This window comes from Macaca fascicularis, chromosome 6, assembly GCF_037993035.2.
Source record: "Macaca fascicularis isolate 582-1 chromosome 6, T2T-MFA8v1.1".
Classification (NCBI taxonomy): Eukaryota; Metazoa; Chordata; class Mammalia; order Primates; family Cercopithecidae; genus Macaca; species Macaca fascicularis.
Window position 1 is genome coordinate 92,902,371 of NC_088380.1, and position 17,881 is coordinate 92,920,251.

The window sequence follows — 17,881 nt, forward strand, 5'->3', positions numbered from 1 at the left end:
CATAATTTCTAAAAGTAAAATGCTCCAGTGAATATTTCTGCTAAATAATCACATCTTCAAAATTACTTTAAAGAAATTCCAACCCCTCATGTTACATTAAGCAATAATGCCAGTTTTCCATAATATGCCTTGGTTGTAAGCACCTTATTCAGGGTCAACAATTAATTAGAAGACAAAAAGTATAAATCGCGTGTTTATTAAGTAGCAGGCAAATTTCTTTGTCTGTCTCAACGTATTTACGTTAATGAATTTATTTTCTAATTTTGAAAATAAGCATATTTAAGCCAAAGCTGCCTGTCTTCGGGGTTTGGGGAAGGATGCATATTCTCTTGCTATCCTTCTAACTTGCTGAAAGAATCACAGGTGTGAGAAAAAGACGGGGATAGTTCTTGGCTGTTTTTTTAAAAAAACACTTCACATTCTATCGAAGGACCGCATCCACTTCTTTTTAAATACAATATGCTAGGAATCCATAGTATCTGAGAGCAATTTATATGAATTCTTCATGTGCATCTTATCTATGACAACAAGATAGAAGAGGAAAACCAGACCACCACGCTCATGATGCTATTTGCAAAAAGCAGGTTCTCAAAAGGGACTAATTTGAAGATCAGATAGTTCCTCCAGCCTCTAAAAACAAGTTTTGAGTGTTTAATTCAAATCACTGCTTGAGGACTTGCACTGTCATTCTACATGAATCCCAACACTTGCAGGAGGAACAACATTGCTCCATTCATTTCAAATTTACAGCATTAAGAATTAATAAAGTCTCTATAATGTCTGCATTATTTAAGAGTAATGATTCCTGAAGAAATCTGCGTGTAATAGGCTTACTGTTTTTATTGCTTGTAATGTTATCAATTTCCTTTTCAATGCCCTCGAAAGATTCTCTTCATGTGCTTTGAACTTTGTTTACATTGGCTGTATTTTAAAAATACATACCAAGATTTAACTTGCACAATAAAATGACAATGTACAGCAAATGAACTATGGTGATGACAAATAAACGTTACTCATATCACCTGAAAGTAAACCATGAATTTATATAACATGTATCACATAATTTCCATATTTAATAAGAATATGATTTTTTGCAGTAAACATTAAAATAGTATCAAGGAGATGCGAGATAATAGTATATTGAATAGCCTTTTCTATAATCTTAGTTTTACAATGGTATTCTTTGTCATAGAACATTCTTTAATTATTTTTCTTACACGGACAAAAATAACATAAGAACATCAATGCTATCTTCACATTCTTAAAAGAGAGGGGCAAGGAATGAATGCTTCCAGCACCCTTTATTTTGTTAGGCCTCAATATTGTCTGTAAAGTAACATGGTTACTACAAAATTCTTGATTTGAGCAAGAACAAAATTATTACAGTGTACTTTACAGTTATTTCATGCATGAATGTTAAAACATACTGAAATTATAAAACTTTCATATACCTTTTTTCAATATTCAGTGTAAGATAGGTTGTCAATAAGAGCTGCTTTAAAAAAATAGACAATTTTCTTTGCTCACTGACTATAGGAGATCATTGCAAATTATTTTCTTTCTCATGCTGCTATTCACTTACATACTGCATATTTGCTTCAATTCTCCAAGGGAAGAAATGTGGCTCTTGTGGGAAAGGTCCACCCCTTTCTACATGTTTGCTTCCTTGAACGAAAGGAACACACCCCCTTACATTCTTTGAAATGTGTCCAACAATTGTAATAGCACTGTATTATTGACTAAATTAGAAAATCTTAAGTGATAGTCAAATATTGTTAATACGCTGTGTATTTTGAGTCAGGAGACCTAAATGACACATACACAGATAACAGAAATGAAGTTCAATCAAGTATCTACACTTGGATGCTTAGAATGTTTGTGTTAGTAGAAGAAACTCATGAATGTTTTTGTGTACATGTATGTTGTATGACACCTCAAGAAGAGGCCCATGAATGTTACAAGTTTTTGACTGCCTCCTTTCAATTTAAGACCTATTAGAGGAATTACCCCTTTCTTTCATAATTATAGTAGAGAAAAAATATTTAGAAACTTAGCAAGTAGAATCAGAGAGCTGTTTGAAATCACAAATGTGCAAAAATATCACAGGTCTGCGCTTATCATCCTAATGGCAGAAAACTCACACCAAAGTTGGTACCCACTAACTTCTACCTCATTAAGGCAAGCTGCCGGTCATTGGATATTACGTTCTAACAGGACTTCCCATTATGTAGAATAATGTATTTCCTTCCAAGGCAAGTTTTTCTTTTGTTGTTATTTTCTAATAAAGTAATATACTCCACATTTATAGAAAATTTTGCATTTATCTTTGATTTTATCTTTTCTAAATATTCTTTTTCTTTATTCCACTTTTACAAAGAAATTTGCAAGTGTAAAGATACAGCAGGCAAAAAAAATTATATCTTTTTTAAGATATTTTAGTGTTTAAATGAAATGGATAGTCCTTGTGCAATTTATCAGGCATTTCAGAATGAACTCAACTACATAATTAATTCCCAGGCCTACAAAATGGAAGCTTTGTTATTTGCCTGCGTTTCTCACTTGAAATAAGAGTGAATATATAACTGGAACTCAAGGTAATAAACTTATTAAAACTTAGTAAGATATTGTTATGGTCAAAGAAAACCCGCAAGTGCGTGCCACAAATCCACTCAGAAGAAACATCTCATTCACTAAAATTTTCTATCTTATTATAATAGTGCACAGAAAATTAAACACATAAATATTAATTTTATGTATCACAGATGATGTAGGCAATGAAAATGCAATGTTTACATTTATGGGTGACTCATTAGTGTTTTATTGTGTGAAACACTAGGAGGCATCAGTTGGGTGAAAAAGGACTTCAATTTTAGAAGAAGCAAGAAATTACTGTAAAGTTGGGTGTGTAAGAAGTTAAGATTTTTTTAAATGTTATTATGTAAACCAAAACTTTATTCTCTGAAATAAACCCTCAAAACATCATATTCTGTTGTAAAGAATGACCTTTATATAACATTCATGAAATATATATATATATAATTTGACCAATGAACTTTTATGAAGATATATTTCAGATGTATGGATTCATAACTGTGTAATTACACATTTTTATGTAGAATATATTTGGCAACAGAATAGCATAATGGATATTGACTATTATGAATTTTCTGCTGAATTACTCAATAACATGAGTGTATGTTTTATTTCTGGCAAATTCTGTTTTGTGCTATTTATAATGCCTCTGAAAATGTCTAATGCATTTAAGTCTTACAATACCTGCTTCGTGTAAGCAGACAATTTGATGTTTGTTCATAAAGAAATGATGGAACTTAAAATTTACACAATGAGGACATAGATAAAAAAGGACATGTTTTCTCTTACTTCACTACTGAAAGCCTGTCATTTGAAAACTGAATTTTCCATTGTTTGAATGGTTCATAATGATGAAGCAACAGGGTCAAAGTATACTTATCTAGCAATCATTTGAAATTGAGTGTCTTGCCATTCCTCAACAATCAGCTTTTATCTTTGACCTATCAAAATAACATGTGAACTATGTAATCTGCCTTTTGTAAGGTGCATAGACTCTGTTGTTCCTGGTTTTGTGAATCACCTCTGTAATCTGGTTTGATTTCCTAAAGGTGACAGATCTCGGTGAACAGTCAAGCTTTACTGAGTGCAAGATAGTCCACGCGCCTATGAGATTAAGGTACAGTGCTAAGGACGGGGATCTTAATTACCTATCTTTCCACATGCAGCATACTGATGAAACATCAGTGATTAAATCACTTCATCGTGTCCAGGCAATCACCACATTAGTATAGAATGAATATGTGTATTTTGATAAGTTTTAGATATTAATTTGTGTGGCATTTTCTCAGAGGATGAGCTTTTGAAAAAGAAGTGTAACTTTATTAATAATCTCTTTACAGTCCATCTTGTGACCATGAATTGCATATTAAATTCTTCTACGTTGCTTCGAATCATGTCCCCAAAGCCAGAATTCTCTGTTTAATAATTATGTCTTTGTTGTTATGTAGCACAAGTATTGCTGCACAGCTATTTCCCCATTTTTGTCACTTTCTGAGATTTCATAGACTCAAATTATACCACACTTTAGAGTTGAGAAATAAAACCACAAAATATACTTCAATAAACAGAAGAAAGTTTTAAAAGATAATGTTAAGATATGCTAAGGAGTTATTCAGTGCTGTTCTTTATAAAAGAAGTTTAAATACAATAAATTATTTATTAGAAAGATAAATTTGCAGTGTTATGCAATTTATTGATTCCGTTAAGTTAGGGCCAAGGAAAAAATTTCAGGTATTATTTCCCCCAAATTTTGCAAAATGAACATGTTTACAAAGACGAAAAGATGCAAGTTGCCTCTTGTTATCTAAGTTTCATGGAGTTATCTAGTATTAAAGTGCTTCTATCTTGAAAAGTTAATATCGGTGATTGCACACTTTTAAAATACGAATAGCTCAGAAAAGGTGGAAAACTGTTTTTATTATAAATTGCTCATTCGTTATTGAAATAAAAAACAAATTAACATTTAATAAAACTGACACTTTAATATTATCTTTCAATATATTCCACATGCACAGCAATCAGGATGTAAATGGTATAATTAATGAGTGAAGTAAAATGCTGCCTTTCCTAAGCCTGAAAAAAAGTCAAACATTCCAATGTTGTGTGAATTGTATTAATAAAAATAGTAGATTTTTATAAAATTTAGTAAAACTTGAAGTACAGATAACAGCCACCTACTGCCTGTTTGACGGGAGAATCAAATTTTAAGCAAATGTTATGTTTAAAGACTGTTTTAATGAAAACTTTTAGAATTGAGTTAGTAGCCGAATACACAGCTAAATGTACTTTTCTATAGATTGAATGAGATATTTAAAATATTTCTTTCCTCTTGAAATTGGATGTTAGATAGGGACATCTCATTTTACCTATCAAGTTCTGAGTCTTGCTTTAGAACTACTTCTTTTAACTTAAATAATTTCATGCATACACTGGAAGACAATAATATGGCTTTTAACAGCATTATCTTTAATTGAAACTGATCAAGAAACAAAAATACTGCTTATACCATATTGGTACATATTGAATGTTTTTAAAGACTAGCCAAAACTGACATTATTTTTTTAAATTAAATAAGATGTTTTAGTTTCAAATTAGAGATTGTTGATCTATTTAAAGCTAAAATTGGTATGCAATACGAGGTTAAACGGGGTTCACAGGTGGTCACATTTCCATGTCCTACCAAGTCTCTAGGGACTGGAGTTATTATACTCCACATAAACATCTTTACTCTGCAACCACAATTCCATTGCAAGGTGCCAGTGAAAGTAGGATGGTCACTTTTTTTTTTTTTTGGACTGGTATAATGAGGTGGCTGGAGTTTCCTTTATAGCACTTAGAAATTATATGCAGTCCCCAAGCATTTCATAAGACAGTTACTATTAGAGTTAGTTTCAGATTCACAATAGTAAAACGCACTTTGTGTCAAAGCAATTCTCCACTGAGGACCGGTTAAGGAACTGGCAGAGAGCCCAATTCTACTTATTATACTGTCAGCATTTACATATAAAGTATTTTATACAAAAGACACGCATTCCTAAAATGTGACAAAAAAAGGCTTTCCCCAAAGAATGATAACTACTGGACTTAGAATAGTCAGAAGTGATTCAGATATAAAATTTCCTTTAAAAATCAATAGCCATGTTCAGGGAAGGAAGATAACATTAGCATTAAATGTAAATACTTCTATAACATTTAATAATACAATAAACAACGTGTCACATCTATATATACTTCCTTTGTGCCAAACTTTATCATTGAGTTTGGTAACTTTCATTCCAAGTCTAAAGAGAAGGCAATTTAAGTGACTTAATCTTGCTTGCTTTTAAACGGCTATATATTTGACTTGACCTGAACAGCAAACTATATGCTGAAATCGAACGTGAATTGTGAAATGTGTAGACTATCATGGCAGGGATATTACCTTTTGTCCACAACAATTAAGAATCCTTCTGTCAAGCCAGCACTTTGGTGAGGGAAGGAAATGCACAAAGGTATACTCTGACAGACAGCCATGCTTTAGCTCAAACTAATCCCAAGAATTAGTGGCTCAGAAGCATAACCCAGGGCAAATCAGTGTCTTTGGGGGACTCATGGGAGCATCTTTCCACAGTGAACTAACTGCTAAATCTTAAGGCATCTACTTCAAGGTCACAGAACATGCTGTGAAACATTAAAATCCACCAGGCTCCACACGCTCCACCATAACAAACATGCTAATGACGTGAACTAACTTCATGAAACTTTAAATACACTGGTGTGACAGGAACGAGTCAGGAGTGATTTCAATAGCTGATGGCAAACGGATACGACTATCTAAAAAGTTACTTTTAGCAACAAACAAGGAAATCATGGAATCTAACGAAAAGAATGCACAACGAACCTCAACTTCAGCCTTCAAAAAAGGCACAGGGACAGATAGACACAGTGCCGTGGAATATATTGATGCAGATTTTAGAGACAATACCCGGGTTTTCTATTTCCTTGAGAAATGTCAGGGGTACTTACATGAAGGAAGACCCGATCAGATTAGTCCTTGAGATATTTTCCTTTCTTAAGAGAGAGAGAGAGAGAGAGAAAAAAAAAATAACAACAATAATCTTTACTTCGTCCAGCGTTGAAGTGCTTCTCCACCTGATTCAAACATGCAGCCACGGCGACCCACACAGAACCTTCAAAGTCAATCCAATAGCAGCCCGAAGATGTCTGGGTGTACGCGTGTGCTCAAGTGTCTGTGACTGCGAGCAGAGCGAGCAGAGAGCTGGAGACGATGTGTGCGTGTGTGCGCGCGCGAGGGGAGCGCGCGCGAGGGGGGGGCGCGGGGCCGCGCATTCGCGCGCGCCGAGGCCGCTCCGAAGAGGAGGAGGAGGAGGAAGAACGAGGAGGAAGAGGAGGAGGAGGAGGAGGAGGAGGAGGAGAAAGTGGCTCTCAGCGGCCGGTCGGATTAAAAGTAACCAGACTCGTCCAGAAAACTGCGTCCAGGAAGGAAGTGACAGAAGACGAATGGGAAAAGGAGAACAGCTCACAGCGTTTGAAACATCGCGTAAAAAAGACTGGGGGTGGTGGGGGCGGGGGGATGGAAGGATACTGGGAGGGGAGACGGGGGTGGCAGGGAAGACTGAGCACGAAGGGTTGGGGTTCTAAGCAGCACGTCCGATGAAGTGTCTTTTGCCTCTTTTTTTCCCCCTTTATTTAATTTTGTCCTTGCCTTTGCTTCGCGCTGCCTTTTTCTCTCCGTCTCTCTCTCCCCCACAATCCCAAACCGTTGACTCTCCTCGCGAGCTGGAGAAATCATCAGTTTCACTCTTGCAAAAGGGGGGCGGGACTAGACCTCGGAGCGTTTTAATAAAACAAACATACAGCAGCTCCCTCCTCACCCCTCCAGTCTCAACTAGATTGATAAATTACTCCACTACACTACTTTAATTATGTATATGGTATGCAGAATAAATCACTGAACATCAGTACCTCAATCAAGCACTTTTAAATGATAATTGCATCTTGGTGAATCAATCTTTCCATTCCTGACATTTTGCTAATTTTAGTTTTACGGTGGGGTAATAGCACATGCCATACGCAAACCTAATGACAATTCTTTATTGCACGAAATGAAGACAACACGGCGAGCTGCGGCTCCCTGCTCCTCTCCCGGCGCCTCCGCGGAGGACGCCAGGAGAGAACCTAGTCTCCCGCTGCGGCGCGCTCGCTCTCCGGGGACGCTGCGAGCCAGCCAGCAGGAAAGTCCTTCTAAAGTCGGAATCTTTCCTCTGACCAATAGGAGCGCGACCCTAATAGTTGCTCTTGTGACTTTTCCCCCTTTTGGACACGCGTTAGCCACTTCTCTCTTCCACCGGTCGGTGCGCTCCTCCGTTACTCACGCGTAAAAGCCACGGTCCAGGATGTCTGCAGCACTCGATTCCAGCGTGCTTTTCCTGCACGCCCAGAAGTCGCGGTTTTCACCCTAAGAGGTTGGAGCGCTAGAAAGCGAGCCGAAAGGTTTCTCTAATGTTAGTAATGTACGAAATAATAAAATAATTACCAGTATTTGAGATCTCGACTCCATCACGGAGCCATGAACTTTCTAATCAGTTTGGAAATATTTACCGAGGCAGCAGCTTCCTCGGAGTTCCTCCCCTCCCCCCACTCTGTCTTTTCCACACCTTACTGGACTTCATCCAGGTCATTAACATGTAAACCAAACCAACTTCCCAAATGCATTAGGCTACCCTAGCCGATAGCTGATGACTTCACTTATCCTGAAGAGTTTCAGCTGCACAGGAAGCAGAAATAGAGACTGATAAGGGAGGATACTTATGTTAAGGTTAAAGCATGATAAACACTTTTTCTTACATATATATATATAGGCTTTAATATTTAGGAAAGGCTACTAGAGATTGGGCACCTCCCGCCCTAACCAACTATTAATATATACCATGCCCAATAAAGCCAAAGATAAAATACATCAACTAGTATAGAATCATTAAAAGACAAGATTGCATGCCAGTAGAATTACAGATGACATAAAATGTTTAAACCAAATTAATTTTTAAAAAAATATTGTGAAAGCAAGAAGGGAAAATTCATAGAACATAGAATGTATGAGAGTAGACAATAGGAGTATATTGAAATATCTAGCTAACTGAAGATATTTCCTCACTTTAGAAAATTCATTTTAGCACTAAGTTTAACCCAATGACTAGTTGTATTTCCTGTTAAGTTCAGCAATATGCCTCCAGACGAGTGTTTTAATGTAAGAGGACAGTATGGTTCAAAAAGCCTCCTGCTTCAATGTAGGAGGTATTTGATGTGAGTAGCTTCTCTCAGAAGAGTGGGCTCAACATTTAGGCAACAGTCCCAAGGCTTCACTTAAAAGGGGAAGATTTATTTTATAGGCAAGTACAACTAGATCTGAACAATCTTCAAGCTTCCAGCTCCTCATTGTGACTATCAGCACAACTAAGACCATTCCCTCCCTTTTATTATAGGAATGCATCACAAACTGTCACAAAGCAAAACCCATCTGAAATAGTAGTATTTCTTGCAGATTAGTATCTACAATGTATTTTGTTTGCCGGTTTTTCAAATGGTGAGTTTTCCATTACCATGAATTCATTTTAATAATATGGCAGAGAGCATCTATATCAGGTTTCCATTCAAAGTACAACTTCTCTGAAAATCCAAAAATTTAAAGGGCAAAGATATTTTGAATCCTAAGATACGTCTATATATGGTGGTAAAAATAAAATTAATTTTCTTCAAGATTCACAAAGGTCCTGAAAAAGCAAAGCATTTGAAGGACCATCTAAGTTTATTGCCATAATGCCTAAAATTAATGCAGTGAATTACAACAGTCTATTTGACATGGGCAAACACATAGCCAAAACATGAATTTCAGCCCTGCTGTTTTTGATGAATTATAGAGAGTATTTCTGTTTACCACAGTACACTTCTGTTTTAGATTTTCTTTCAAAAAGAAATTATTTTATTTTACCTTTTCATATTTTAATTATTTAATAATAAACATTATAACAAACCCATAATTATCAATGATACTGCAAGCATTCAAAAGTAAGTATAACCCCACACTGGATAATTTGAAAATAATTTGGATCTGGAATGTATCACAGTTGGCCTTTTAAAATATAGGATTTTCCCCTCAGCAGATTTAGCTTCTTAATTATGTGTGACCTAAGTTAATATTACCATTAGTTTTCTTCCCATGAGCCTTTAGAGTTGAAGCAGAAGAGAAGAGATATGAAGACATATACAATAGAAAATCGCCTGAGATTTAAAATTATTCATGAGTAATCCACAAAGTAGTTAATCCAGAATGTGCTTTGTATTCTTTAAATACTTCTGGACTTTTGGTTTCTGTTTTTGTTTTTGTTTTTTCTTTAACTAAAATCAACCTGATCCTTGCCATCTAATGATACTTGGTCAGGATCAGACTATTTTCTCATGTAGGGAGGAGCTTGTACTAGGTGTCAGGAGACCTGGATTCTCTATCTAGTTCAAAATTTGTGCCTTACTAAGGGATTTGTCCTTTCTAGGCTTCAGTTCGCTTATGTGTTAAATGAGTTCTGTAACCTATTCCAGTTCTATGATTGGAAAACAGAAAATATTTCTACCCTTTAAACCAATTGGAAGGTAGGGTCTATCCAGTTAAATAATAGGTGACAATTCCTTTAACAGAAAATTATGTCTGGGATTGATGTACCAGCTTTTTTTTTTTTTTTCTAATCACCAAACATTTGCTACTTTAAATAGTAAATGCTTTATTGTGAATGAAAATATAGAGTCACTTGTTTTTCCCTCAAAATAATTATATTTAGCAATATATTTAATTAAAGTGTCATAGAAGTTACAGAGAGCATGCTCCTCGGGATTTTAACTACAGGGAAAGCTAATATTGCAATTTCTGTTCAGAGCTGCATACCATCTTACTCCATCCTCCTCTCTTCACTACTTCCCTACATTAAAGCAGCGGTCCACTAAAGCCCTGTGCACTGGGTCTGCCTGCTTTTAAGCCTGGCCCACGCTGGGTGTAGCTCTTGAAGTAAGCTTTAAAAATTATTTTAAAGTGAACTGGGGCGGTTGCCACAGCAACCCACCCTGAGATGAAGAAAGGCTATAGATTAATCTACCCCTTAAGATTATTCAACTGTATAGTATTTGTTCCTCAGTCAGAATACTTTTAACACAAACATGGTAAGTGAACATCGTAGTTTAGAAAGATCTAAAAGGCAGTGAGACACAAATTCCAATAGCATTACATATTTTAATCTTTGTCTAATTATAGTATTGATGATACACAGGACTTCCCATGAAATAGATTAATTGTTTAAGATACAGTACTTGCAAAAGTAGGCCCTGAAAGGTGACATGATCTTTAAGCAAAATGGTATGTCATTGCTTATAATATAAAGTGTATTGTGGTCATTTAACTCTTTATTATTGTTACACACGTCTATTCTGTAAATACCTAAGGCCAAGGAGTTTGGCAGTTCTACCTTTATGGTAACTCTGTGGTAAATGATAAAAACAAATGTGAGCACTCACCACATACACTTCTTTACTGCCACAGTCATTTGCCTTCCGTTCTTTACTTCATCTCTTCATAGAAGTTACTTCACAGTTTGCAACTCTTCTTTGGCACCTTCAAATGTGGAAGTGCAAAAAAGTATATAGTATTTTGTTAATGCTGATATGAAAGTACTTTCAAATAGATTTATTTCTAAAACTTCTAACCTGAAGTAACAATACTTCGATTTTAAACCAAAGTGTTTTGAATATAAGATTATTGAAATTGTCATTTATTGTGATAACAATCTTCAATATAAAGAGTGCCAAATATCTAAATTTCAAAAATTCACTAGGTGCAGCATTAACCCAAGCAGCATATACAGCATGTGGACTGTCTGTGATTGAGCATTTGCAATATACAAAGGATTTGTTATTTCAAGACAGGGTTTACACATATCTAAGGAGTCTATATTTACCTGTATTTCTGTACCTTCAGTTTTATATCTGATAGAGAATTACAGAAGAATGTCAAATCCATTATATGCGAAGCTAACACAATTTGTCAAATTGGGAAATGTTTGCAATGCAGTTGAGGTTGCTGAGAGGGCTTATTTTATGCATTGCCTAAAGGCCAATTTAAAATACTTTGGAATTAGTGATGTGTATTTAGTATGGTTTATAAATTCTATTACCAATAATACCTTATTCTTCCAAGCAGTGTGTAACTGTACTGAGCACAGACAAATGCTCCTGTGTTCTGATTTCTGTTTTAGCCTAGCTTTCCATGACTTTGTGCACACAAATGAACGTTTCCTTGGCTTCAGACTGAGGCTAGTCCCAGAAAGAAAACCAGCCTTGAGACACTTCAGACCAGGATGGTCAATATCTATTTTCCCATTTGTAATAGCAAGAGGACTTTGCATAGTGAAGAATCATTTATAAAGCCTCTATATTTGGGTTGACATCTCTGAGGTTTATTTTTAAGTTGCTTCAGAGTCAAAGAGAAATGAAGAATTTTGGCCAGTTTTATTTTATGGGTGTTAGTTGAGTTTAGTTTTTTAGGCTCAGGCCCACAGTGAGTGAGTCCAGACTTGGTCTTGTAGTCACTACCAAGTGATTTGGTGAATTCTCTTTCTTCCAGTTGCGCTTCATTTTACAGTCTAAAGTGAGAATCATCATACACATCTCCCAGGGCCTATTCACCTTACAGAAATGCAATCTTCATGAAATAACATGAAGGTATGGTAAGGATTTTTAAAAACGACACTACAAATTATGATACATTTCTTCCTTTTCCTGTAATCAGTATGTCCAAATAAGGCTTGATCAGTAATTTGCTTGCAAGTGTGTGGCTGATTAAAAAATACCCACATGCATGACTAAATTTAATGCGACTTTACCTTTACTTACAAAATTGTTCAATGTTGTTCATCGGAACACTGATTCTATCCCATTTCTTGAAATATCACAGAAACCTTCAATTCAAGGAATGGATTTTCACACTTCCCCTTTTAACTGTTTCTTCTAGATAACTTACTATGTGTGTGCTTTTTCATTTTAAAAAATGTTTACCCGGGGTCGGGGTAGAAGTGGGGGTTAAAAATCTCGTCCTGCGTTTTGGTGCCCACTTCTTTGTTTGGAAAGCAGAGCGCTGGGACTCAATCTGGGCGGCCCTCAAAGACCCAGACGAGGGACGCCTCTGGTTTCAGCAACTCACTCCGCTGAGTTATTGATTGCAGGCAGCAACAATCCCTCCGGTTGATTTGTGTGAAAAGTGAATCCGCGCTGGCTGGGCGTTCAGCAGAGGCGCAACAGCCGCAACGCCATCCAATTATTGCCGATCCTCCCCTCCAACACTGCTCTCATCACCTATATACTCTTTTCTCTGCCGGTCTCTGCTTCCCCCCACCCACTTTTCTCCCGGGCCGACGGAGCTGAAGGGGCGGGGGTTCCTTCCTTGGAGTGTTTCTAGAGCTCGGAGGCTGCTAGTAGGGGGTGAGTGCGCCACGTGCGTGCGCCACGGGCGAGCAGGAGGCAGACTCTGGCTCTCCTGGGGACCTGCTGGACCTGGGTGCGATGAGTGGGCGGCCACGCTGGTTTGGCACGGGGAAGAAAGGGGGTGTGCCGACTTGACTTTAGTTGGGGGTTGGGGAAGTCACGGCTGGGGGAAAACCGTCCGGTGGTTTGTTGGTAAAGAGGGTGCGTGGTGGGCTCTGGGGAATGGAGGAGGGCGCAGCGGCTGTGGGTGGACTGTGGAGACGGGCGGTGGCAGTGCCGGGGTAGTTGTCCTGCTGGTCTGGTTTTGGGATCCTGGGCTGGAGAAATGAGATCCCAAAGAGCTGGGGATGGGCTCAGAGCGACCCACGAAAATACAAGGGGCCAAGTAAAATGAACCCAGCCATTAACAGTGCACAAAGCGCTGGCACACGGTCCACGTCTGGTGACGCAGGCTGCCCGAAGCGCTCCAACCATTTTGCAAGCCTGGGAGAGCAAGAGGGGCTCTGCAGGTCTAGCCGCCGCCCCTGTCCGGCTCTGGCCAGTCGGAGTTTTTCACCTGACAGACCAATAGGAAAGAACACGGGTCCCAACTTGGACTTTATAGTCTGAGCTCTCAGCATCTAAGGAATTATTTTTCAAAAAAACAAAAGCCAACTCCTAGCTCTATAAAACTCGTGTGTGAGTTTTGGCTAGGAAAAAGCCACAAAGTAGAGCAAGAAGTTAGGGTATTCAGGATAAAACACACACTTTAAAGACAAAACAGAAAACTTCCTTTCTCCTTGTACCCCCTTTATTTGTTAACACAGGGGAACGGTGCTGGGATGTCTTGCAAAAATGCTGTCACTAAATGCAGATATCTGTGCTGTTCTTTGATCTGTCTGGGGAGCTGTTCCAAGGGCACCAAGCATGGTGGAAAGATCGATGTTCCAAAGGCATTGTGGAATACTCAATTACACCAAAGGTGTAAAAACCTTTGTTACCATGTTCTTGAAACATTTAGCGGCTACCAAGATGGTAGCTATTTAAATTAATTAAGATAAGATAAAAATAAGAAATTCACTCCCTCAGTTCCACTAGCCATATTTCAAGTGCTCAGTAGCCACATGTGGCTCCCTTATTGGACAGCAACGTGTCAAACATCTCCATCACTTCATAAAGTTTTACTGGAGAATGCTGCTATAGAGTTCAAAATGAATGCTGGTTAAAAAAAAAGAATAGGAAGGAAGGAAGGAGAAAGAGAGAGAGAGAGGGAGAGAGAGAGAGAGAAAGAGAGAGAGAGAGAGAAAGAAAGAAAGGAAAGAAAGAAAGAAAAAGAAAGAAAGAAAGAAAGAAAGAAAGAAAGAAAGAAAGAAAGAAAGAAAGAAAGAAAGAAAGAAAGAAAGAAAGAAAGAAATTAGATTATGACTGATACCAGCCACATTTTAGGACACACTTGGAGTTTCTTTTACCTGGCACTAGTGTGAGAAGCTTTAAAGTCGGAATTTCAGTATCTTCCTGCTAAAAGAGACCTTGGGGAACACTTCAGCCAAACACCTAATTTATTTTATAGGCAAGAGAAATCAGGCCCAGAGAAGTTAAGAGATGCCCCCAAAGTTATGTCATAAATTTGGAAAAAAGATAAGGTCCCCTAACAGGGTCCAGTATACTTTGTAACAGACCAGGATATCTTTCTAGGCGAATTCATCTTATAGAAAGGCAGCTTGACTGAAAATTTTAGGCAAGAGTACCCTTTTACAAGAAAAAATACTGCTAAGTATTCCTCCAGGAAGAAATTCCATTTAACAAAGAGTAAGGAGGAGCATGGGGAATAATACTATCTCCCAAACTAAAAATGTATTATTGGTAGTGTCATAGATTTATATAATGCCTTTTCTAAGAGGCTAATTGGGATAACACTGTGGTAATTCTACTTTAAAAATTCTGAGGGAATGGGATTATCCTCTTAAAGAGCTAAAAAGAGCTTTCTTAAGGTCAGGGAGGAAAAGCATTACCTAACGTGAAAATTGTTAGCAAAGCATAATCTTTCTCAAATTTGATAAAGATATCAGGTATACTGATTATGATATAACTGGGATGGAATTGGCTCAGGAATGTTAATAAGAAACAAAACTTTTTCTTTTTTCTTGGAAATGGAGTCCCGCTCTGTCACCAAGGCTGGAGTGCAGTGGCACTATCTCTGCTTACTGAAAGGTCCACCTCCTGGGTTCACGCCATTCTCCTGCCTCAGTCCCCCGAGTAGCTGGGACTACAGGCGTCTGCCACCACACCCAGCTAAATTTTTCTTTCTTTTTTTTTTTTTTTGTAGTTTTAGTAGAGACAGGGTTTCACCGTGTTAGCTAGGATGGTCTCGATCTCCTGACCTCGTGATCTGCCTGCCTCGGCCTCCCAGAGTACTGGGATTACAGGCATGAGCTACTGCGCCCGGCCCAAACAAAACATTAGTACAAATTACACTATCTGAAACATATAAGGCACCAGAATACATCATAAAGATTTAGACAAAGCATAAGCTTTCTTGTTAGTTTTATTGTTTTGTTTTGTTCTGTTTTTTGGGTTTGTTTTGTTTTGTTTTTAATGCCATGTTTGTATTCTATATACCTTATTGTTAATTAGGAGTGAACTGTTGGTATTAATTCTGCTCTTTTATAGTAGCTACCCTTTAATTTAACCCTTAGTGAAGGATCCCCAAAGTGTCCAAATAAGAGTACTTATGAATATTAAATAATTTTAAATTAATAACAAATTCTTTTAAAAGTGTAGGTTTACATTTATATTTGAATTATTGTCTTTATTTCTCTTCTTAATCTGCCATTTGCATGTGGTTCAGCATTCTTCCCATTCTCCCTAAAATCCAGTATCCTACGAGAAAATGTTTCACTTCTTCAAGTGCCTGTAGACATGGTAGAAGGCCTCAACTTCTCCATGGCTGACGACTGAGAAGGCTGATCTGACTTGGAAGAGACTGTGTGGCCAAAAGCCAATTGGCTGTATCACATGGTAACTGTATGATTATGCATGTGGTTTAAATCTCCCGGTGCCTCAGTTTCCTCATTTGTAAAATGTGGAACAAAATGTGCTACCCTCAAACTTTGTTATAAAGATTAAATGAGCTATTCAGCATAAAGCACAGGGCTGGAAAAGTGATAAACTGCAGTAAAAATTAGCCATTCTTAATATAATGCAAAGAATTTCCACTTCTATACCATTAAGTTCCTTATTCACCCATAGTGGGGTTATCACAGCAGAAAGAAGTAGGTCATCTGAGAGGTGGGAATTGGTTCAGGATGAGATTTACCTTTGAAGAGGCAAAACTTTCTTATGTTTTAAAATACCATGACTTAAGTGTACAGGTTGCCTTATTTCCCTTTCACTGACATCATGCCTCTAGGATTTTTTTTTTTTTTTCTTAAGGGATGCTTTATTATACTTGTTGGCCACTTGGTTGCTGAAAAGGCACTGAAAACTCAGAGTCTATCCTCTTTTCACCCTGGTTGACCTTTGGAATGCTGTTGTCAGCCAAGATGACATTGATATCTTTAGTCTCCTGCTAGCTTGAATTCTTTAGGGCAGAGTCTGCTCAGATTGTCTCCTGATGTCATTCCAAATGTCTGATGGCCATCTATGGCAATTTGGTTGGGCAAAAGCCTGCTGGGTAAGGGTAGCCCACAGAATGCCGAATGGAGAGTTCTGTTCAAGAGGACCTAGAAGTAGTTCTGTTAGACATATGATCAACACTACAGCTCTGTTAGGGGACTGTACCATTTCTTGAAAAATAGAAGTATAATCATTTTGCATTTTTGGTTCTAATAAAGTCCCACCTGAGATGTTTATGATTCATACTGATTTTATGATTAAGTATGTATTACAGAAAAAAAAAACAAACTTAGAGAATGTCAGTAAAAATTTTATATCTGATATTCATGCTAACGTTAGTTATTAAATGAAGACCCCAAGTTAAGACAAAGGAGTTTAGAAAAGAAGGAATAAAGGCTACTGCATGGCAAAATGTGCATTATTCTCTCTATCTTTCTAGGTATTTTTTCTTTTACTTTTTTTTCTTTCTTTCCTTTTTTTTTTTTTTTTTTGAGATGGAGTCTTGCTCTATTGCCCAGGCTCGAGTGCAGTGGCGTGATCTTGGCTCTCTGCAACCTCTGCCTCTCGTAGAGATGGGGTTTCGACATGTTGGCCAGGTTGGTCTTGAACTCCTGACCTGAGGTAATCTGCCCGCCTCGGCCTCCCAAAGTGCTGGGATTACAGGCTTGAGCCACTGTACCCGGCCATTTCTAGGTAATTTTTCAAATGACTATATTCTACTTCTCTGGAGCTTACAAAATTATTTCTAAAATATTTTATTTATAATCCTAAATTTTAAACCAAGCAATATAATAGAAAATGTTATGTTTTCAAGAAGGTAAGATCATGCATAGATCTATATGCTTTCAATACATAATTTTATAGATATTCTGGAACAAGGAGGTACATAATTATATCAATATTCTAATTTCTTAGGAAGAAAGAGAATTTTCACTGGGAGGAAGTTTCTGAATTATTTTGTAATACAGTGAGAATTAAAAGTAAAACTCAATAAAACTTTTAAATTTAAGTCAATGATTAAAACCAGTTTGTTTCACCAAAGTACTGATTGAGTCAAAGACTCAAACCAAAGGCCAGATTTCCTATGGGCTATTACTTATTTATTTATTTATACTAAATTTGTAGTTAAATCTTTTTAATCAGTAATGTTATTCGTCATAATACAATGATATCTGGA

General features: G+C 37.2%; 1 protein-coding gene across 37 annotated transcripts in view; it reads right to left on the reverse strand.

Annotated features, from left to right (window-relative positions):
• The window catches only part of MEF2C (myocyte enhancer factor 2C), a 184,335-nt gene that overhangs the window by 155,807 nt on the left and 10,647 nt on the right, over positions 1 to 17,881 (reverse strand). For 12 of the 37 annotated variants that reach the window (XM_073993801.1, XM_073993789.1, XM_073993781.1 and 9 more), the window contains exon 2: positions 11,149 to 11,245. The gene's annotated coding sequence lies outside the window, so the exon portion shown is untranslated. Of the gene's footprint in view, positions 1 to 6,597; positions 6,832 to 7,967; positions 8,067 to 8,128; positions 8,177 to 11,148; positions 11,246 to 12,512; positions 13,156 to 17,881 lie in introns of those variants that run through there. The other 25 variants (XM_073993780.1, XM_045394810.2, XM_045394812.2 and 22 more) reach the window with 6 other exon arrangements.